The 23,530-nt window shown below is 39.7% G+C and overlaps 1 long non-coding RNA gene across 2 annotated transcripts; it reads right to left on the bottom strand.

Moving 5' to 3' along the window:
• Window positions 1-426: 426 nt before the first annotated feature.
• Window positions 427-12,081, bottom strand: LOC133484540 (uncharacterized). 2 transcript variants are annotated; one of them, XR_009790432.1, is made up of 3 exons: window positions 11,953-12,081; window positions 10,917-11,014; window positions 427-539 (listed from the first exon to the last, which is right to left on the bottom strand). It is a non-coding gene; the product is annotated as an uncharacterized LOC133484540 (long non-coding RNA). The 2 variants fall into 2 exon arrangements; XR_009790431.1 differs by lacking the exon at window positions 427-539 and adding an exon at window positions 7,200-7,512.
• Window positions 12,082-23,530: the final 11,449 nt, after the last annotated feature.

Genomic DNA, 23,530 nt, shown 5'->3' with positions numbered 1-23,530 from the left:
GGGTAATATCAGGAAAATGAATTGGCAGTTGACACCAAAGAATCACAGAACTCTTTCACTACCCCCACTGCTCAGTTGCTCGTTTGTTAAGATTTTTGTTCAGTGAATATGTCAGTTATTGCACACATTATACCACACATGCGTGCATGTTCTGTAAAAGCTACTGAAATAACCCAGACGACTGAGGTACATCCTTGGAGTAACTCCTCTTTTCCTAAAGCTTTTGAAACTCCCATTTTAATTTTAGACAGTGGTCTGTTGGGCCTGGACAGAATATTAGGTACATCTCGCAGCCATGTTACAAGACTCCAGAATGACTGTAAAACTATATCAACACTTCCCTATGACAGATTCTATCAAAATGAATTTGTATAATCCTCACAACGGGAGGATTTATTTCAGTGATACCACAGTTATCAAAGTGTACCTTATGATTCTGCATCGCGTGTGAATTTTTTTTCCCCCACATCTCCTGGCTGAAATGAGCAGTGAGCACCTCGGTGTTCAACTCAGTGAGTGGCAAATTGTTTTCAACTTTCCTGAGGAGAGAAGACATGGTTGTAAAAGTAAAGTGTACAGTAAGTGGGTGGCTGTGCTTTTCTGTCCTTTTTATAGGCTGCACCATTCCAAGGTTGAAAGAATAGTGCCACCCAGTGGTCCTAATCAGTACACAGAACCAACATTAATTCTTCACAATTAATTAAGTCAGTTGGTACTGAATTAACATATTATAGAAGTCACTATAGCCTTGATTTAATTATTTATCAATAATTCACTTCAATGTACAATACCTCTATAGCACGACATAACACAAACATTTTAAGGGTTTGGGAAATGTTTTGTTAAACTGCCGCATGTCTCACTGAAAGGTTTTATGAATTCTTGATACACAGAATAGCTTGTAATTCAATTTTGATGAAACAATACCCTTTTTGGGGAGGGGTGTTATTTGTGGTGGTGTAGAAATAATATGGCAAAATACCACCACGATAATGAAAACTGATAGATTCAACACAAACAAAACATTATAGGTCTGCTAACGGGTCATATTGTGTTGTGCAAGTGTCTCTATCACTAACTTATGCTAATGCGCCCTCACCTGTGTTGAGTTTGCATGTTCTCCCTGTGCCTGCAGTTTTATGGATAGGGGGACTTGCACAGGATGTGAGCAAATTGTTTTCCTTCGAGTTATCATCAATACAATCAAAATCAAATGAACAGCTGCAATCGGCATCTAGGTGATGGGTGGAACCATCAATGAATGTCATCTATATTTGAGGGTGGCAAATCGGTCTGTTGTGACTCAGATGCTGAAGTGTGCCTTTTTCGATTTACATTAGTGCGAAAAGGCTTATTGGTGGTTTATCCCCGCTTATTTAAAATTTTGGGGGGTTTAAAAAAAAGTAATGTTTTTGAAAAGTAATGTTTTTTTTTTTTAAACAACCAAAATAGTAAAAAGATATTCAATTAATTGACTGTTAGTTTTCACCATTGTTTATCATTTATAAAAAAAAAAAAAAAAAAAAAAAAAAGAGACCGATCCCCATGTACTCTAGCACAGGGATTCTCAAAGTTCAGTTAAAGGTATTTGGGCTCTCTCTAGTGGTATGGGAAAGAATCACTGAATTAAATACAATTAAAATTTACAATGTTTGACACATGAAATGAATGACGCTTGTAGTTAGGCAACATGTTTAAATATATTTTCCAGTGCAGTACTTTTTTTTTTTTTTAACTTATCAATTCCAGGACATTTTTTAAGTACAGTTCAGTTGGATTTAACATAAGTACAGTAAATTTGCTTTTTTTGACTAAAACCATGGCCTCTGTTTTTTTCTTTTCTTTTCTTTTTACTGTATTTTAATTTTGGCCAGTATGGTGGTATTTGGAGACCAAAATATTTTTGGTGGTGGTAGTTAAAAAAATTTTGTAAATAAAATGTTTGAGAACCGCTGCTCTAGCAGTCTGTCACATTTTAATTTATTGGTCTATAAAACCCCCCAGACATAAATCATCAGAGCAAGAGGAAAGATGAACATGTTTGCTTACTTTACACTTTGCTTTAGATCAGAATCAGTTTGATGTCAAAGGACAAAATGCTCATGCATTTTTGACAAAGAAACACAACTGTAACATAAAGACTATCAGCAGTCCTCTCAATTTGCTTGTTAATAAATCATAAATCAGGACTTCATCATTGGCTAATATAATTTTGTGATAACTGTGATTTCCTATAGTTTGGAATGAATATGGTCTCTGAATCTCGCTCTTCCCATGTTTCTTATCGTACTCTCCACCATGCACTGTATTGTTTAGTGGGTGATGAATGACCACTGCGCTGTGAGCCGGAATGAGCTCTCGCTGAGACCACACCGACGGCAGCTTTCAGCACCTCTCCAGAAAGATTCATTACATTAATTAAAGTGGTATTTTCACTCACATCCAGCTGCTTAAAGTCTCCCTGTTGCAGCCATTCCTGGCCTTCAACAGGGGGGGGGGGGGGGGTCAAATACTGTTGTATAGTTCTACTGGCCATGGAAGTGGGTGGCTAGCCTAAAGATGGACGTTTTGGAAAATCAACTCCACGGAGCACAGTGGGGAAACAAATTGGTTAATTTAAGCATGAAAATTATCACGTAAAAGAATGTCAAACACCATGGAATGCATTTATCAAAACGGTTTACACTAGACAAATCACTGCTTGCTAAATCCTCTTGAAAATTGTCTTCATGATTGTCAATTTATCACAGACGTGTTAAATGTATTGAAAAACAAATCTTTCAGATGCTCAAGTCCAGTTAGATAGAATATGTCAAACATTCCTCAGTCAGTTTTATGTTTTTTTAAAAAAACAGAAGGAAACATTTTGGAAACTAATATAAATATACTGTAATATAACAATGTGCCTTTGTTAAATTTTACCTGATATGCTTCCTATTCGCATAAAAAAAATGGATGACAAGTTACCAAGGTTTAGAATAAATACACACTGGAAGTTTTTAAGATTGTGTGCAGGATTTGTAAAAACTGTCATGATCTGACTGTTTATTTGAAGATAAGATGTTATAACACATTTTTCCAGTACACCTGTACTCCTGCATGTTATGCATGCTAGATTCAGTGAATACTGTTAGATTCAGTGAATACTCTAAATTCCCCTTAGCTGTGAAAATGAACCTGAATTGTTGTTTGTCCTTGCGATTGGCTGGAAAGCAGTCAGTGGTGTACTTCGCCTCTTGCTCAAAATCAGCAGGATTAGACAACAGCTCACCCACGACCCAAACGATGAATAGTGTCTTAGAAAATGGATGGATTGATGGATGTTCTAACCACTGGAGGCTGATTGAGTTAAAGTGAGACGTAAAAGGGGAACTAAATAAATATTAATTCCAACAAACAACGAGTGAAATTTGAGGAGCTTGATTCAACCAGAAGATGACATAATTAGAATTCTTAAGATTACTAAAATTTGTGCACTCCAGACTGGAAATGCCTCAATAACCAGACGGCACACACGAGGGAAACAACTTTACTCATCATTAATCATCATGTACTATTTTTCCTGCTCATCTAAAAATACATACATATAGTTTGAAAGGCGGCACGGTGAACGACTGGTTAGAGCGTCTGCCTCACAGTTCTGAGGACCGGGGTTCAATCCCCGGCTCCGCCTGCGTGGGTTTTCTCCGGGCACTCCGGTTTCCTCCCACATCCCAAAAACATGCATGGTAGGTTAATTGACAACTCTAAATTGCCCGTAGGTGTGAATGTGAGTGCGAATGGTTGTTTGTTTATATGTACCCTGCGATTGGCTGGCAACCAGTTCAGGGTGTACCCCACCTCCTGCCCGATGGTAGCTGGAATTGGCTCCAGCACTCCCGCGACCCTTGTGAGGAGAAGCGGCTCAGACAATGGATGGATGGATAGTTTGAAACATTATTATTATATATATGTATATATATTTTTTTGTCTTAAAGCAAAGTAAAGTGATGACCACCATGCGTGTTGGGGAAGCATACTAGCGCCCTCCATTGACTAGCCACCACTGGTTATAACACAGACAAGCTTTTAGTGTTTAGCAGTACATTTACGGTACGAGTTGACTTCTTCAGGTTCTGACAATGTTGCTTCTATTTTCTTTAACCTAAATTTGATGTTTTTGCACAGCATGAGTTTGATCCTGAAATAGTTTTTTTTAATTTTTCTATTTCTCTTATTTCTGATGTCAAAATGTGTCTCAAAGTATGAGCAAATCAGAGGTCACAGAGCATCAGGATGAACTGTGTTACCTCAGTGGACTAAAACCATAGGGGGGGCCTTGAAAATTCATAACATAAAACCTTCTTACTGATACTTTCATCTGCATGCTGTTTGTTTCTTTTTTACATCCCTTATTCAATATGTGACACCACATATGTTTGCACTTTAAGTAGTTGTTTTAAGAGAATAGCTGTCCCCTACACAAATGTAGCCCTTGTTGATTATTGACGTGCTTGTGTTGTGAGACCTAGCCAGACATAGTACTGTTTGTTATTACAACACCAGAAATCTCTCTAGAGGAATTGCATTACATTGCATGCAAGTATGATTGCATTATGTATTGTATCGCTTTTTGATACCCTTAACCACAGAGTTTCAGTTGTCCAAAGCGAACCATAACATTGAAAGGCACCCCCAAAGCTGGTCAGATGGGTTATGTTACTCCACAAACACAACAAGCACATGTGATCATTTTCCCCATCATAGCTGCAATGCAATCCCAGAGTACCAAGTAACTCGGGATTATATCAGCATCACATACCATGGATAATAGTTTAATCAGAGGAGATTTTGACTCTGCTCCCAGTTGTCTTTGACCCAGTCTTCACGCCACATCAATTCCCAGCCCGAGAGATGATTGTTAAAATGTGTTGGAGGTTTCCTTATACCTGCATTTGTCCTTGAGTTTTTCCACAGCCAACCCACGCATGCAGGCACTCTAGGGTCCAAATCCATACATATTTGCCTGGCTGGCTGGAGAAACAATGATGAAAAGAGACTGAAGGTCGAATGAGAAATAGGCGGTAGTGACTCTACTTTAAATGCACAGTTTCCAGAAATCTGTAAACCTTTCAGCTAAGAGTGAAATCCACAGTTCGCAACAAGAGAAATGACATACTGAGTCATTGTGGTTAGTTGCAGTCAGACTGGAACAGAAGATAAACATGGGGGATTCTGGTCTGTGTGTATGGAAGAAAAGCTTTATAGGAACAAATTGCATACAAGACATGTCAATTGAATCATTTTAATTTAGATCCACAAAGTATATTCTAAAGATAAACTCCCCTGAGGTCAGACAATTTTGATTTTTTTTTTTTTTTTTTTTTTTTTTAGGGGGAGGAAAAAAAAAAAAAAAAAAAAAAAAAAAAAAACGTTTCTAAATTTGGAGTTCATGCATTACCTCGGTGTACCTCAGAAGACCTCAGTTCACTAAGCATCACAGGATTGACCTTTTCTTTGGGTTCTTTAGCTTCTTTTTTTTTTCATTATACTTATTTCAAAAGAAGCACCAGCCTCAAGGAGGTGTGCTTAGAGAAGATGAACATGACAAAAGAAGATGGACTGAAGTGTGAATTATCAATACACTTCATCACTTGATTATAAAAGTAAGAAAAATGCTTTGTTTTTATGTTTTATGATTACGAATACTATTATTTAATCTTTAATCATTTCAAGTAATTCTAATACAGTTAAATCTCCTTTTATTCTTCTGTGTTCATAACAAAAGCATTGGAACTTGGCAACGAGGTCATTTGGTGCATACAGGATGTCCTTGAGATTTTTTTTTTTACTGACGCCATCCATCAATCCAGTGTTTATGCTTCTATCTCTTATCATTGATAGGTTCATGGGTGAGCTGGAGCCAATCCCAGCTGACTTTGGGCCGGGGGGGGAGTACACCCTTAACTGGTCACCAGCCAATCACAGGGCACATAAAGATAAACATCCATTCATACCATGGGCAATTGCATGTTTTTGGAATGTGGGAGTGCCTGGATAAAATCCACACAAGCATTGGGAGAACATGCAAACTTCACACAGGATGGCCAGAGCCGAGACTCAAACCCTGAACCTCTGAACTGTGAAGCAGATGTACCGCCCTTGACTGATCATATGTTACAGTATTGAGGAGCAACATTTGTGCAGCTGATGTAAGCAGTGAATTCTGTAATAGAGTAATAAACCTTTTGCTTGAGTGACTAGGCTTAAAAAATTTAATTCCCTGCTGTGTTCACAATTGTCCGTAGCGTTATAGAGCCATTCATGGTTTAAGGATAAACCCCAAAGATATTTTAGAAGTGTGATTAATTGTTCATGTCTGTTTTACAACTCTCCTTGCTGCTTTTGTACTCCATTTGGTAGAAAAAAATAATTGTGAATTTAAAATGCGAACACAGCACTACTTGTTGCAGAAAATATTTGAACATTGCAAGGCTGCGTATCTCTGCTATAAATTGCTTCATGTGAAATGAGCCAAGCACCATTCCCCTCAATTATCTCATGGAAGAAGATGCCATGTCACCTTGGAGCCGATCTCTTCACATGACTGACTGACTGACAGCCTTCCTGCTGTATTGCCAGCCTCCCCAGGCCCTCCCTGCTGGTCTCCAACTCTTACTATCTAGTTCCTGCAGTTTATTCCTGTTAAAACTGCTCCGTAAGCACCAATAATTCATTACACATTTCAGCAACAGAACTCATCACTTCCTTTGCCGGTCCCTAACATTTTAAGAGGCATCGGAAGAAGGCGAAGACAATAGACTCTAATCCATCCAGACTCTTAACCACTCTTTCCATAACCTTCTCTAAATGAACATGGCGAGAGTACTTTCAGACTAATTGGGTGCCAGTTCCATTCAAGCACAAGGTCAAGCACGAAGCAAGTGAATCAGCATTACTTTGACTTCATTTTTTTCTTTTATCTCCTCCCTTTCTGGTGCTTACAGAGCACCATCTCTTCATCAACACCCTCTTACCACATTTGATATAGAGCATGTTGGTTTTTTTTTCCCTCATCAAGGAGGTCATGTACTTTTAGCAAACAAAATTACTGCAAGGTAATAATTTTAAGAGAAAAAAAAGCTGTAATATTACATTCATTAACATAGAGCTCTGTTAAGATGTGAACTGTTGAGAATACAAACGTTTGTGTCCGTTTCTTGAGAAAGTTCATGGATTGAAAGTACTTACTATATTTTGTAGGGTTTGTTTCATTATAAACCAGAAATGCTTTTAACAAATATTTTGATATTACCCGTTTAATATATACCGTCTCTACAAAGAATCATGGCATTTACGGGGACACAAGTTCAAGCAGGAAAGCCCAGACTTCCCTCTCTCTGGGCACGTCGCCCAGCTCTTCCCAGGTCAGCCAGAAGACATAGCCCCTCCAGCATGTCCTGGTTCATCCCTGGATCCTCCTCCCAGTGAGACATATCTGGAACACCTCACTAAGGAGGCATCCAGGGCATCCTAAAATGGAAACAAATCCAACTTACTGCCAGAAATTCAGACCAAACTTTGGCACTGGTTGTACAGGGACTGAACAGCCAGTCTTAGGGGATCCAGTACTGCATACTCCTGGAGGATCCCCCGACAAGACCTTCCGAGAGACATGGTCGAATGCCTTCTCTAAGTCCACAAAAGACATGTAGACTGCTTGTGCAAACTCCCATGCACCCTCCAGGACCCTGTCGAGGGTGTAGAGCTGTTCCACTGCACCACAGCCAGGATGAAAACCACACTGCTCCTCCTGAATCTGAGATTTGACTTTCTGAGGGACCCTCATCTCCAGCACCCCCAAATAGATGTTACCGAGGAGGCTGAGGTTTGTGATTCTCCTGTAATTAAAACACACCCTCCGGTCCCCCTTCTTAAAAAGGGGGACCACCACCCCAGTCTGCCAATCTAGAGGCAATGTCCCCGATGTTGCAGAGGTGTTTCAACCAGGAGAACCCCACAACATCCAGAGCCATTACAAACTCCAGGCGGATCTTATCCACTCCTAGCGCCCTGCCACGAGGAGCTTTTTAATCACCTCGGTGACCTCGACCCCAGAGACAGAAGAACCCGCCTCAGAGTCCGCAGACTCTGCTTCATCTTGGAAGGCATGTCAGTGGAATTGAGGAGGTCTTGGAAGTATTTTCCCCACGGATTCAAAACATCCTGAGTCGAGGTCAACAGCGCTCCGTCCCCACTATAAACAATGTTAATTTTGAACTGCTTCCCCCAACTGAGACGCCGGATGGTAGACCAGAATTTCCTCGAAGCCATCCGGTAGTCGTTCTCCGTGGCCTCACTCAACTCCTCCCACACTCGGGTTTTCGCCACAGTGACCACCAAAGCTGCATTCCACATGGCCAGCCGATACCTGTCAGCCTCCTCCGGGCCAAAAAGTCCCGATAGGACTCCTTCAGCTTGACAGCATCCCTCACAGCTGGTGTCCACCAATGGACTCAGGGATTGCTGCCATGACAGGCCCCGTAGTATTACCATTATTTTTTTCTCATACATTTTATTTTTTAAGTCATTTTTCTTCTGACACTCCAGGCAAAATGTCTCCTAAAATTTTTAATAAATTAATTTGACACCTTGTACACAGTAATTACATCTATAGGGCACTGAAAATGTACCCAAAGTGAGCCACTAGGGATATAGCTTTGCGATGAGAGAGAGTCAAGCTCTTCCCTACTTGTCTTTTATCCCAAATTTCCAAAAGGTCAACGCCAATGTCTATTAACCTGTAGTCTAATTATGCAATTCCTTGCTTAAAAAGTGACATCGTATCATTTCTGAAGCTGATTTTGCTTCTGTATAAATAAAACTGAATTCAAATGGACTAAAATGATAGCTGGGATAGGCTGCAGCACTCCCGCTACCCTTGTGAGGATAAGCGCCTCAGAAAATGGATGGATGGATTAATTAAAAGAAATGTGAACAACACAGTGGTCCTTGATGCATTAGATAAGGTCGGTCATGCAGACTAATTGCAGTGGAGAGCACACAGACCTGCTCTAGAACTCTCTGAAACAAACAAATTAACTGTGATAGAAGCCAAATGAGAATGTCAAAGAAAGAGACTTTCTTGATAACCTTCATATGCAGTAAGTCAGTCCAACTATTTATTTACAGATGAGATTGCACATTGCGCATTACATTAATATGCCACTAATTAAAATAAAAAAATCCCATAAATGAAACTGTATTGAAGATTTGGTTTTGAGCAAGGCCTTTGTCACCATTTCTTTTAGGTAATGTCAGAGTACTTTAGTACTTATTCAAGCAAATAAATGCTTTCCACTGTCATTAAGACTGTTTCCACCCTAGAGTGAGAGTGCACTTTGGGGTATTGGTGCATACATTCCAAGATAATGAATTAGACTCAGCCCAGAATTAATTAACAGCAAAATTTGATTATGTCAGACTAATGTCTCACTACAGTGGAGTTAATCCACTTTTTTTGTTTTTTTGGGTGTAATAATAAAGATGAAAGGCATATCAAGTCAAACACCCTGGATTTGTACCCAAAGAATTCAGTTGTCATATTGAGTACAGCCTCCTAAGTTGAACACAATCCGTTCTCTGACATTGGTTGACAAATGTATCCATTCCATGTTGCTGGAATGAAGAAAACTGTTTTTATCCTTTCTACTTTTTACATGTTGAACAAATTATATTTCTGCCTGTGTCAGTGGGATTCTTTGGTGCCCCTAATGGGACATGGAAGGGATAAAGTTTGAAAAAGAAGTGGGATTCTTCAGAGCACCCATTTAAAACTTGGACACTTATACAGTTAAACAATTTTGATGTAGAAGTGATGAATTTGCAAAACAAAAATTATGATAATACAAAAAAGGTCATTTCTTGAAGATGTCAAGAAATTATAGTTATGTACTTGCAAAGAAGAAAAAATTATTTATTGGTTGCATGTTATGGTTGATTTATGTTGTTTTGTTAAGCGCAGAAAAGCTCTCCACAGGTGGTCATTGACTCGTGGACAACTCTTCTGATTATTCTTTGCACTCCTCTGTCAGAAATCTTCAAATTTATGGTGTTATGATTTGCTTTCCACTTAGGTATTATGGCCCCACTCATGCTCACTGCAACATTCGGAAGTTTAGATATGCACCTGTAACCAATGCCATCGTTATGTTTTGCAACAATTACTTTGCGCTGGTCTTGAGACAGCTCTTTGCTCTTACCCATCATGAGATGTGTCTTGACTCACACCTTGGCAATGAGACCATTTTGTAGGCCAGCAATTAGGAGTGAACCAGCTGATTTTCATTTGCACTGACAAGGGGATGGATTGCTGTTTGATGATTGATAGATTTTAGGTGTTGTCTTGGCTTTCCATGCCCTTTTGCACCTTTTTTTATATGTTCAATACTTCTTCCGTGTCATTTCACATTATTACACACAATTTAATTTCCAGAGGTGGGTAGAGTAGCCAAATATTGTACTCAAGTAAGATTATTGTTACTTTAGAATAATGACTCAAGTAAAAAAGTCATCCAAATAATAGTAAGAAAGTACTCAATGAAAAAACTACTCAAAGAGTAACTTGTGAGTAACTTCCGATTTTTATTTTATTTTTTTTTAAATCAGAGCATGAATATCAAATAAAATAAAAATATATGGGAGTCGACACACACCTACCAGCATTTCAATGTTTACCTGCCCAAAAACCAACAACACATACATTGGCCCTACAAAAACATTTGTTTTATTCACGTAAATGACTTGATGAAGAAGCTGTTTGCTGTACAGACTTATTGATTGTGTGTGTGTGTGTGTTTGTGTGTGCAACCCCATAGCAGAGTGCTAATGTTGCCATATCCACTGCCAAAAGAACAATAGAAACATCTGCAACTTACCGCAAGGTGTTTTCTCGAGTTTGAAGTGTGCTGAAATATCCAAGTTTGGGCAGTCACAATTTAAGAGCTGCATGATAAAGCTGTTGTTTTTTTGGAGTCTGTAAAATAAACACAGTCGCAGCAAATGAGTCATTTTGATTGGCTCGCGAAGGCTACCATGGTCATGTGACTGCCTTGTGTCAGATTGGTGAAAAAGGAGTCAGTTTGATTGGCTCGCGAAGGCTACGTGGGCGGTCATGTGACAGCCTTGTGTCGTCTGATTGGTGAATTGGAGTCATTAGTGATCCCGTTTGATTGGCGCAACGGGGACCCTATGCGGAAGTCCTAGTGGAGTCTAAAAATAGAGAAGAATTAATAAATAAAAGTAGCGAACGGCATGTCGATCGTTGGAACGGAGTAAAAATATCGATCCTTCACATAAATACTTAAGTAAAAGTAAGGTGCATTTAAAATACTCTGACAAGTACAGTTTATGGAAAATGTTACTTGAGTCAATGTAACAGAGTAAATGTAGCATTACTGGCCACCTCTGTTAATTTCTTATCTTATTTGTATGTATAGATTACTTGGGTTGTTCCCAACATCTGGTGAAAATTTCATGTCAATAGCACCTATGAAAATATATTTAGTGATAAAAATGGTGACGTGTTATATACTTATTTAGCCGCTGAATACAAAAGCAGCACCATGCAGTCTTTCCACGAGGAGCTGAAGCAGAAGCAGAAGACAAATGGAAATGCACTGACATCTAGTGGTCAATGTTTGCCATTATATAGTTTGTGACAGGTTGGACCCAAAAAAGTAACAGCATACAGCAGTTACTAAGTCTTTATTTCATTAAAATATCAACAAAAAGTGCTACTGTACCAACAAGTAGAACTTAATAGTCATTTACACAGTGCCAAAAGAACAAAGTAATAAACATAAAGTGCTATGAGTAAGTAGTTAAAGTTGCAAAGTACAATCCAACATTAAGTAACGAGAACGGAATAAATCGGGTAGTATTACCAGAAAAAAAAAGAAAATCAAAACTTACTACAAAAACCCGGAGCACATAAAATATCCACATGGAAGCGAACCGGAATGCAAACAGCCAACCACTGTAGACCAAGGAATGTCACAGCACCGTCCTGGTGTGGTCGTCGGGCTTAAGACAGGGAGTTGATTACTATTACCCCCAGGTGTGCACCTCCCTGCTGAACTCCTCCCTGCACCACCTAGGGAGAACCAAGAGATGCACAGGGAGCACCACCAAAAAAAAAAAAAAAAAAAACATTCCTCATGGTCAGAAGGTGGCACTGTCTGCTCACGTTTGAAATGGCTCAACGCCGGAAATCATCAATGGCTGAATAAAACTCGTTAATCGGCATGATAGAGTCGGCGAGTGGGATGCTGCACGAGATAATGATCATGCATATTTATGGATTTTCTCACTCATTAATTCGATAATCCAGGCACATACATGCTGGTAATCTTCCCCACCACCCCAACCCTCCTTGCAATTGATTTGCTTTCATTACCACAAAGCTTCTTGGGGTCACCCACAGCATGACCTCAGCCCCCCTTAATTTCCTGTGGGTGTTAAGAGCTCAAACGGCATATAGAAAATTATAATTAGTGGTCTCTCAGACTACCCTCATAATCTTATATTAATAACTCGTTGCACATTCATCAGAATGAGAATCATCTTTCATTGCCGAAAGTTGTTGCCAATAGTTGGTGTCACTATAGTACAAGCAAAAACACTGCACACCGATATAAATGCTGTATACAGCCGATACAGAAACATTCAAAAAACATCAAGTCATTAACCTTAATATATATACAATATTGCAGTCATACTGAACAACAACACAGATGTGCAAATGAACATATTACTAAAACCGTTATTTAATTATTTAAACTTTATTTAACCATGTAAGGCAATTGAGAACAGATTATCATTTGCAATGCCAAGATAGCAGCAGACAAACGAGTAAGTTTAATGCATAACAAATTGGCTTTTTTTTATTGTGTAAAATTTTAAATAAAATCATAGTCAAGGCATGTTTCTCCTGGGCTCCGATGAGTACATTCTTTGAGAAGAATTCTACTCTGTTCAGTCGTTTACTTGTGTTCATCTCTTTTCACAATGACTAAATTAAATTGTGTTCTGAAGTTACGTTAACACTTAACCAAAGATTGTTTACTGTGGAGTCGATTGATTGGTGTGTCGATCGGGTCCTACGATATTACATCAGCTGTAATTACTATGACCATTTAGATGCAGTTGCAGAAAATGCGTCGTCTGTAAGGTATTATAAGTGCTTTCCTGGAATCAAAGAATCGGTTCAGTCTGCAGCAAGTGTCTTCTGTTGCCTAGCAACTCTAGCACTGGTGCCAGCTAATGCTGTCTATGTGTGGAGGTAAATCAGGGGGCAAATCTCCCCCCTCAATTGGTCGCATAAAAGTGGGCAGGGTCAAACTTAGTCAGCCAACACGACTGTTTTCCCAATTGTTGTTGTACTGTGGTGGCGTTGTTAAAGCGGGGGCTGCCTGGAGGGTGAGTGTGCCGCATTTTGAATAAGATGAGGCGATATAGTCCGTGGACAACATGGCAGACACAGGCAGTGATGGGAAAGTAACATTTAGCTGCTGACCATGTAAGGCTTACAAGCGTTCCCAAATGGTGAAATTAACTCGGCTTGCCACCTGAGCTGCTATGTCCTCAGGCCAGGCTGTTGCTCTGTTCAAAGCATGAAAATGTGCTTTGTGGATAGCAGTCATGTCTGTTATGTATAATTGCACTGATGGTTCCTCACACATGTGAAATGCAAAGGCCCGTAGCAATTGTTCTTCCTCTCCCAGGTTTCTTGATTCTTGTCCGTCACGCCTCACTAAAACAATTCCACATCGCCGTAAGCTGATCGGCTTCTCTTTCTCGCCGCTTCTATTTTTCTCCCACTCTTCATTAAAGTTTCATGCCAGATTTTTGACTTTGATAACATATGCATATTGCATGTTATGCTGGGGATGCAGATAGCTTCATGGAGGCAGGAGAAAGTCTGAAAGCCGTCCAATAGGATTTCTGCTGCATCTTTGTAAACTGTTATGTTCTTGTGCAGTTTCCTCCGTCAGATCTTCACAGACGTGTCGCTGAAGGTTATGAAACACCTTGACACATTTTATTGTGATTCTGTAACTCATTCAACGGAACCACTGTGACAGATGTGTTATTGGGTGTGCTACTGTGCTGGTTTCAATTCCAATAGGTTGTCATACTTCCCTCCACCCCACCCCTAAACCCCACAGGCAGTGACAGGCTCCATCCCCAAAGCACGCACAATCTGTGGTTTGCAATCATTGAGTTTTGATAACAGAAAGAATAAAGTATTGTGTACTCAGACAGACTGGAAAATAATTTTTTACACTCGGTTACCATATGTTCATTGATTGTAATTACAGATTCGTTCTGTGGGGGAAACCAACACCTTTTAGCATACTGTATATACAATATATCACATTTTAGTCAATTTAATATCCATCCATCCATATCCCATACCGCTGATCCTCATTAGGTTGTGGTTGAGCTGGAGCCTTTTCCATTTGACTTTGGGTGAGAGGGGGGTTAAACCCTGGACTGATCGGCAGCAATTGACAGAGCACATACAGACAAACAAACATTGACAACTCAACTATTGGCAACTTAAGAGTCTTCAATGAATCTAAAATGCATGGTTTTGGAATGTGGGAGGAAGCCAGATTACCTGAAGAAGACCCATGCAAACACGGGGAGAACATGCATATTCCACACAGCTCAACCGGGACCTCAGAACTGTGACGCAGATGTGCCAAGCACTAGTCCACCAAGCCACCTTCAATGTGATACAGTATAAAGCATGTACAGTATGTAAGTGAGCTAGAATGGCAGTCACTGGAATGCAAACTGCCACCAATCATCCATTCTCGATATCGCTTATCCTGTTCAGGGTCGCGGTGGCGCTGGAGCTGATCCTATCTGCCTTTGGTCAAAAGGGGATCACAGTGCACATATCCAGACAGATAGCCATTTGATGACGTCCACACCATCACTGAGTGGGAACTCAACTCAGGCGAGTGAACCACTACACCATCAGTGACCGCCACCAATTAAACAAACTTAATATGGGCCGAAACCAATGTCAAGTCAAAACATCCTGAATGTGCTTGATATTTGAAAAATGTCTCTCGGTATGTTGACAATGAAAAATGTCTTTAAATATGATCACAGCATAAGTGACTGGGTTTCATGCCCTATTTAACCACAAAATGTTCTTGAAGTATGTGCTATTTGTTGAGTCCTGCTAAGAAAAAACAAATTGTAATGAAAACAAAAACGGAATACATTTAAGTTTAACACTGTAGGTATATCTTTATTATATACTAAGGGTTGGACAAGGTACAGTTACCGTATATAGTGGTATATTGCATTGTTATCTCTCACAGTGCTGTAGCGATACACCGACATCAGATATCGAAAGTGTCAGTATGACCTCGAGTTGTGCATTTAATGGCGAGCTTGACCTTTTAAATGTGAGTGGAATCTCATTGTTCTCCGTGTTCTGTCCATACTGCATGCAGAAACAACCTCTAAGTCATGTTTTTAACAATTGACTCCTCCGCTCTAATTGCTGCTTCCTTTGGTCCGCATTGACAAAAACCGAAGACTCACAGCACTGTCAAGACGTGAGATGATTGTCGTTACTTTGTTTAATAAGACCAAGTGCAGCCAACCCTGGATTACTAACTGAATGTTTTGAGCGGATAACTGATAAATAATGAGGGTTTTTTTTCCAACGGAGGTCAAGACAATTCATGGAAAACATTCTGCACTTTGCAACGATTATGTAGCTATTAATAAAAGCTGGCAAAAACCTAGAGGAATTGCAGCTTACCTGACCTTTCTGCTACTCTAAAGCACTTTAAAATATTAAACGTATGTATTGTATGCATAATTTCCACGGTGTTAGATAATTTTTTTTCGTCACTACTGAAAAATCATATTTTTCATGAATTTTCAATGTTGTCAGACTGGCGAAGTGTATTTCTGTGCTGACTTACTCAAACTGTCTCATTTGTATTTATGCTTAATTTAAAAGAAGACAGTTTGAGAGACTAATGTATTCTATTACCCAGTATATCCATGATCACGTAATTGATGTTTGTGCGTTTGTTGTTGGGAAAATATAGCGATAATATCATATTGCCAGTAACGCTCTGATTCCCACTACTAACGAATATGACTGGTAATAATCTTATTTTTCAATATAAAATACATTGTGTTTACAAACTGAACTGAGGACTGACGGAATTGCAGTTACATTTGCTGTTCTAATGCTTTCCAGCTCAGCGGTTAATGTCTTGGCCTCTGTCTCTCTTGCACTTTCATTCCTTTTTCCCGAAGCTTTCTGATGCATTTGCGCTACTCTCCTCTTGCCCTGAAAAAAAATCACTTTGTCACATAGGGATGCATCATTTCACATGTTAAATTTTTTAAAAACTGGAACTGGAAATCCTTTCTCAGCATGCAATATCCATAAGGGAGAAAATTATTCATATGATTCCCCTGCATTATTGATATATTAATGAAGAGAAATATGTGCACCTCACACTCCCTGCATTGTTACCCACCAATATTGTACCTCTCAGGAATTCAGCTTTCTCTTTATAAGCCACAACTGAAGCCTCACTGCATAATCTGAAGAGAGGAATGACTTTTGATCACATAGTAATGGGATTTAAAGTGCCCTCATCCCTCCATCACCTCTGCAAGATTCACTTCCTGGAGATCCCATATATCTTCGTTCTAGAGGTTGTTGGGGTCCAGCTGATGCTTTTTTCTACACATTTGCTTTATTGTGGGATTGTCAGCAAGGTGCTTTGGTCTGGAGGGCAAATACACATACACGCACGCACATACGCACGTGCATGAATAACGTCTACCAAAGCCTCCGCTTGTCCTCTTTTGCAATGTCGCACCACCTGAATGCACCACAGACCACCACCTTGAAAGGTTGCAATACAAAGCAAAACATAGTCAGGGTGTAATTTGAAAAGAATAATCCTGTATATAGAGTACACTTTCAGCCAATTGAAGGATTGAGCATTGAGTGTGTTTGGCTGTGGAGCTTTGTGTTGCTCTGCCGGGTAACGTGAGCAGATGGAGACTTTGCAGGTGGGAGAGTGTATTGCCGGCACAAGCAGGGAGAGGCGGAGTTGTATGTCAGCTTGCTTCTACGCAAACCTCTGCAGGGTTTCACATAGAAACGTATTGAGGCTCAGAAAAACACCTGCAAAGACAACATTAGACAAGTTCATGGTTCAGTGAGTCGGTCACCCATTTTCCAACTGCCATACAACAGATGAAGACTCAGTCGGATCATATAAACCCGCAGTGAACCAATCATGGCAGCATGCACAGTGCAGTGGAGCCTCCAAAGTCGAACTCCAAAAGTAGTACAATTTGGAGATTAACCAAAATGCTTTGGAGAAAAAAATACATGCAATGTTGACTTTTTTTGTGATTCCATCACAGAAGGGTACCAGTGATGGGGTACAGAAAAGGAAAATGTGCGATGATAACCAGAACCAGCAAAGGGAACTTATGACAATGAGCAATAGACTTATGTAAAAAATCAAAAGACTTTATTAATTCCTGCAATACCCCAAGTTGACAGTATCGCCCTGCACACACCTGCCTATTGCCTCTTTGTTACAAATTTGTCAAGCATCTTTTAGAGTGAGTTCTCGTATTATTATTATTATTTTCATTTATTCAGGGTGTCCCAAATGTCACTATACACTTCCTTTTTTGTAGTCTGTTTCAGGTATCATCCAGATTAAATTGCAGACGCTCTGAAGCATCCGCTTAAGCTTTTGTGGATGTTGAGTTCCAGTGCAGACTTTGCACTATCACCTGCTCCAAGAGTTCGGTGTTTACATTAGTGATGGTAGTAGCAGACTTCCTGCTGTGTTGTGTGTCCAGAAGAGATCATGTTTTTAAAAACTTGCCATGGACAGCGAAAATAGAACTACTGTACATGTTGGAGCAGTCTGATGGCTATAAAGCTTCTCAAACTGGTGCTGAACTGCAGGCGGGGACTAAAAAAAAACTCTTGCCAGGTGGCAATTGTCAATTGGCGAGCCATGGACAAAGGAATATGCTTCCAAAAACTGCAAAGCCTAAACTGTCAAATGGTAATGGCCTCATGTCTGTCTGAATGATACCTACAATGAAAAAGAAAAAAAGAAGTGCATAGTAACTTTTGGGACACCCTGTTATTCTACTAAAAACTTATCATTACGCTCTAAAAACATAGCCTAAACATTGTCTGTTGCGTTATTAAAGTTTTTGTGACAGCGATGATTTGATTTTGGAAGCGATTCATTCATCTTGGATTATTGACGATGAGAAAATGTGTTCATCTATTAAAATTAACTAGTATCACAAGTCTGAATTGTGTTCAACTTTATCTTCTGCTGTATATGAAACATGATTTATTTTAACAATGCACATGCTTGCATACGTTTATAATACAATATTGCGGTTGCAATCACATTTGACAGCAAGTGCCCAGATGCTTTCATGTTTGCAAATTGAGTTAAATCCCAGAGACATTGCAGAAGCTGACCTTTCACCATAAATAAACAATAGCACTGGTTCTCTGCAGCCTGCAGCATTTGCAGGTCAAAGAGAGCAATCTGTCTTAAATCTGGATACATATGTAGAAACACTAATGCTTTTGGCAGAAGTGTGTTGTTATAAAATATAAATATAAAAATATATATATTTTTAATATATATAAATATATAACACATTTGATTTTGTTTGGGGGCGGTACGATGGACGAGCATCTGCCTCACAGTTCTGAGGGCCAGGGTTCAATCCCCGGCCCCGCCTGTGTGGAGTTTGCATGTTCTCCCTCTGCCTGCGTGGGTTTTCTCCGGGTACTTCGGTTTCCTCCCACATGCCCAAAACATGCATGGTATGTTAATTGACAACTCTAAATTGCCCGTAGGTGTGAATGTGAGTGCGAATGGTTGTTTGATTATATGTGCCCTGCGATTGGCTGGCAACCAGTTCAGGGTGTACCCCGCCTTCTGCCCGATGATAGCTGGGATAGGCTCCAGCACGCCCGTGACCCTCATGAGGAGGCGCGGCTCAGAAAATGGATGGACGGATGGATTTTGTTTGGTGGTTTTTATTTTTGCATTTTTTTATCATATTTTCTTCTCTCTTCCCTTCTTTCTTTGCAATAGCATCAGGCTGATCTGTACCTTTTTCTTCACTTGATAAATAATGGAAATGCACTTCTCCTTTGATATGGATTTTCATGCCCCCCTTCCAACCTTGGAAGCCTGCATCCATAAATACTCTTTTTCTGCTGGCTTTAGAAAGTTTAGAGTGCACCAGATCAGATCAGCCACTCCATGTACTTGTGTTTTGTCCAAATTGAGACAAAGTTTAATGCATTCACATTTTCATGCAAGTACTGGATGTCCATGTTATTTGTGTAGTTTTTCACTGTTCACTGAGAGCATCATTCAATTTTAGTCATGAAAACCAGCCATAATGCTAATCTATTGAATGCAAATTACTACACTAGCCTCAGAAAACATAGAAAGGACAACAACCATCTTTAACTTCAGATACATGTTGACTGCATCATTGTGATCTTTTCACAATATAACACGAGATTATTCTAAGTGAGTATATACCCTAAACAAGACCAAACAATAATACCAGATAGTCATAGGTTTCTCCTCTTCTTCTCATACAAACCCCAATTTCAATGAAGTTGGGACTTTGTGCAAAACGTACAATGATTTGTAAATCCTTTTCAACCTATATTCAACTGAATAAACTACAAAGTCAGGGTATTTAACGTTCAAACTGAGAAACTTCATTTTTTTGCAGATAGTCACTCATTTTGAATTTGATGCCTGCAACACGTTCCACAAAAGCAGGGACAGGGGAATGTTTACCACTGGGTTACATCACCTTTTCCAATAGAAACACTCAATAAACTTTTGGGAACTGAGGACACTATTTGTTGAAACTGTGTAGGTGGAATTATTTTCCATTCCTGCTTGATATACAACTGTAGTTGCTCAGTCCGGCATCTCAGTTGTCGTATTTTGTCCTTCATAATGTGCCATACATTTTTAATGGGGGACGGGTCTGGACTGCTGGCAGGCCAGTCTAGTACTCGCATTCTTTTACTATGAAGCCACGCTGTTCTAACACGTGTAGAATGTGGCTTGGCATTGTCTTGGTGAGATAAGCAGGGATGTCCCTAAAAAATATGTTGCTTGGATGGCAGCAAATGTTGCTCCAAAACCTATATGTACTTTTCAGCATTAATGGTGCCTTCACAGATGTGCAAGTTCCTCATGCCGTGGGCACTAACACACCACCATACCGTCACAGATGCTGGCTTTTGAACTTTGCGCTGATAATCTGGATGGTCCTTTACCTCTTAGGCCCAGAGGACACGATGTCCATGATTTCCAAAAACCATTTGAAATGTGTACTCATCAAACCACAGCACACCTTTCCACTTTGTGTCAGTCCATCTCAGATGAGCTCAGGCCCAGAGAAGCCGGGGACATTTCTGGGTGTTGTTAATATATGGCTTTCGCGTTGAATGGTAGAATTTGAACTTGCATTTGTAGATGTAGCATGAACTGTGTTAACTGACAATGGTGTTCCTGCGCCCACGTGGCAATATCCTTTACACAATGATGCCGTTTTAAATGCAGTGCCGCCTGAGGGATCGAAGGTCATGGGCATTGACCCTATATGATATCTCGTCATTGTGAGTCCGCAATTTCCACCACCATCGGAGCCAACAGACCAGCAGGTGGTGATCCGTTGACAACTCCGTCCTCTCTTCACCTGAGTGTCCAAGACATGCTAACCCTAAGCATGCATTGAAATGGTCTTGCTTGTTAAGCATAAAACAAATACTATAAAACAACAACACACTCTTCCCTCATCATATTTCATTTACAGGTATAAAAGTCTGATTCATTCATTCATCATTATTATTTTAAATGTATAGATTGGTTGATTGAAGACTCTAAATTGCCCGTGAATGTGAATGTGAGTGTAAATGGTTGTTTGTTTATATGTACCCTGTGATTGGCTGGCAACCAGTTCAGGGTGTACCCCGCCTCTCGCCCGAATATAGCTGGGATAGGCTCCAGCACACCCGCGACCCTAGTGAGGAGAAGCGGTACAGAAAATGGATGGATGGATGTATAGATTGTCAGTAGAGAAAAAAAACATACCCATTTCTTCACAGTAATAGTAATTCGATGCATTTAGTACTATTAACATATTCACAATCATCACTTTGTTATTTGCAAAATATCACATTTATAAAATGCGGCTCAGAAGCGGCTCAGAAAATGGATGGATGGATGGATGGATAAAATGTCTTATTTATGCATATTTTGTCCGACTGCCTAGCAATTACATAGAAACACAAAGTTTAAAAAAAGAAAGAAAGAAAGAAAGAAACTGCTGAAGGACTCAAGCTGCCTGCTGTGTGGTCGTTCCAAGAACACATTTTGCATGACAACACCCACACACGTCAAGCTGAAAACAGACTCACACTGCCAGAGGTTTTTGTAGTGTTGCAGACCAATAAAAAAGACTGTTATTCTGCAGAGAGATTTTATTCATCTGATAGCAGTGAGGACAAGAATACATCTGCACGTTAGTATTCATTGTAAAGCGACAGTGTACCAGTAATCTCAAGATATCATTGCTCTCAATAATAAAATGGTTAGCGATGAGGCTGCCAGAAGGGTGCGATGATATATATGTATAAAGACGGCTGTGAATACATTTTGATGAATCATTTAATCTCTCTGAAAGGTGTGATAGAAAAAAAACAGTAATACCTTGTATCACTGAAAGCTGTGAGAGCTGGATTGAATAGTGATTGCCCTCTGTTCATTTTTTGTATCTGGTGTGAGCCAGACACCCATTAATATACTGTATGAAGAAATTCCCAAAGAATTACTTTGTACTTTGCTTACTTTGTAGAGGTAAAATTTGCGAGCAAAAATAATTTTGAAAAAAATCGCAAACAGTTCTCCACCAGCATCATTCTACTTATTACAACTTATTGAAGACAATTTGACACCAAGGTGATTATGCATCCAGGCAAGAAAATGTGAAATAGGAGCAGCAACGGGACACAGACTCCTAAACTGGCAGTAAAGAGTGATATTCTGTTGAAATGCTAATTATTTGGGAGGTTTTGTTCCAGAGGCATGCAGGGTGAAATTGGCCTGTAAACACATTGGCATACTAATGTCTAGAGTTGCCTCCACCTTCTGCCTGCTCTGGAATAATAAAATAATAATTGACTCATAGTTCATAATGGCAACGCATTTATTCGGATCAAATAAAATTCACAATTTCTCCAACTACTGGCTGAGTCTTAATGTGTGCGTACGCATGACTGCAGGTGTCGAGACAAAAGAGATTTGTTGCATCGCTAATGCAGAGTTGAGTGGTGAAATGAATTTGCTTTGATGATGTGGTGCTGCTAACCTTGACAAGGTTCAGCAAATTGGTTATGTTGCTTTATCCTGCAGCTATTTTTCTTCTCCACTGTAAACATTGTATTGCATGAGATCAAAAGCTACAAATAGTGTATGAGAGCTAGGAATGGTAAAATAATAATTCAAGAACATAAAACAATGGCCATTATTTTATGATTTGAAATTGTTTTGAATCATCATTTTAGACGCATTCTAGAACAGAGACTGTTGAAAGAAAATCGATGTCCAAATAAAATGGAGATTGTGGAAAATATGTCTTCAAACTTATGGGAAAGGTATTTTATATTATTATTTATATGGCATAATTGAGGACAAAAATGACTATTGCAAAATCCACTCTCCTCCAAAAATATTGGACCAGTGAGGCCAAAGTCTTTATCCATCCATCCATTTTCTGAGCCGCTTCTCCTCACTGGGGTCGCGGGCACGGTGGAGCCTATCCCAGCTGTCATCGGGCAGGAGGCGGGGTACACCCTGAACTGGTTGCCAGCCAATCAGAATCAGAATCATCTTTATTTGCCAAGTATGTCCAAAAAACACACAAGGAATGTGTCTCCGGTAATTGGAGCCGCTCTAGCACGACAACAGACAGTCAATTGACAGAGAACACTTTTGAGACATAAAGACATTGAGAAAAACATTCACTGAGCAATAAAGGGTTGCTAGTTATCTGGTAATGCCGGTACATTATTATGTTTTTATTTTTGTTCACAATTGTGCAAAAAGATGCAGACTTCTCTAGCACTTGGAGCAGTTCGAATGACTAATATTGCAGTAGTCCGGTGGAATGACGATTGTGTAAAGGGCGCCGAGACTTCAAGCGAGTACTACGATAGTCTGGGACAATGTTGATTGTGAAAATGTAGCAAATACTCCTCAGTCAGTGTGCAAATGGAGCAGATGCTACTCTGGGCAATTGCAGGGCACATACAAACAAACAACCATTCGCACTCACATTCACACCTACGGGCAATTTAGAGTTGTCAATTAACCTACCATGCATGTTTTTGGGATGT

This window comes from Phyllopteryx taeniolatus, chromosome 10, assembly GCF_024500385.1.
Source record: "Phyllopteryx taeniolatus isolate TA_2022b chromosome 10, UOR_Ptae_1.2, whole genome shotgun sequence".
In the NCBI taxonomy this organism is placed as follows: Eukaryota; Metazoa; Chordata; class Actinopteri; order Syngnathiformes; family Syngnathidae; genus Phyllopteryx; species Phyllopteryx taeniolatus.
The sequence above is the reverse complement of the archived record's forward strand: the minus strand, read 5'-3'. Positions and strand labels throughout refer to the sequence as shown.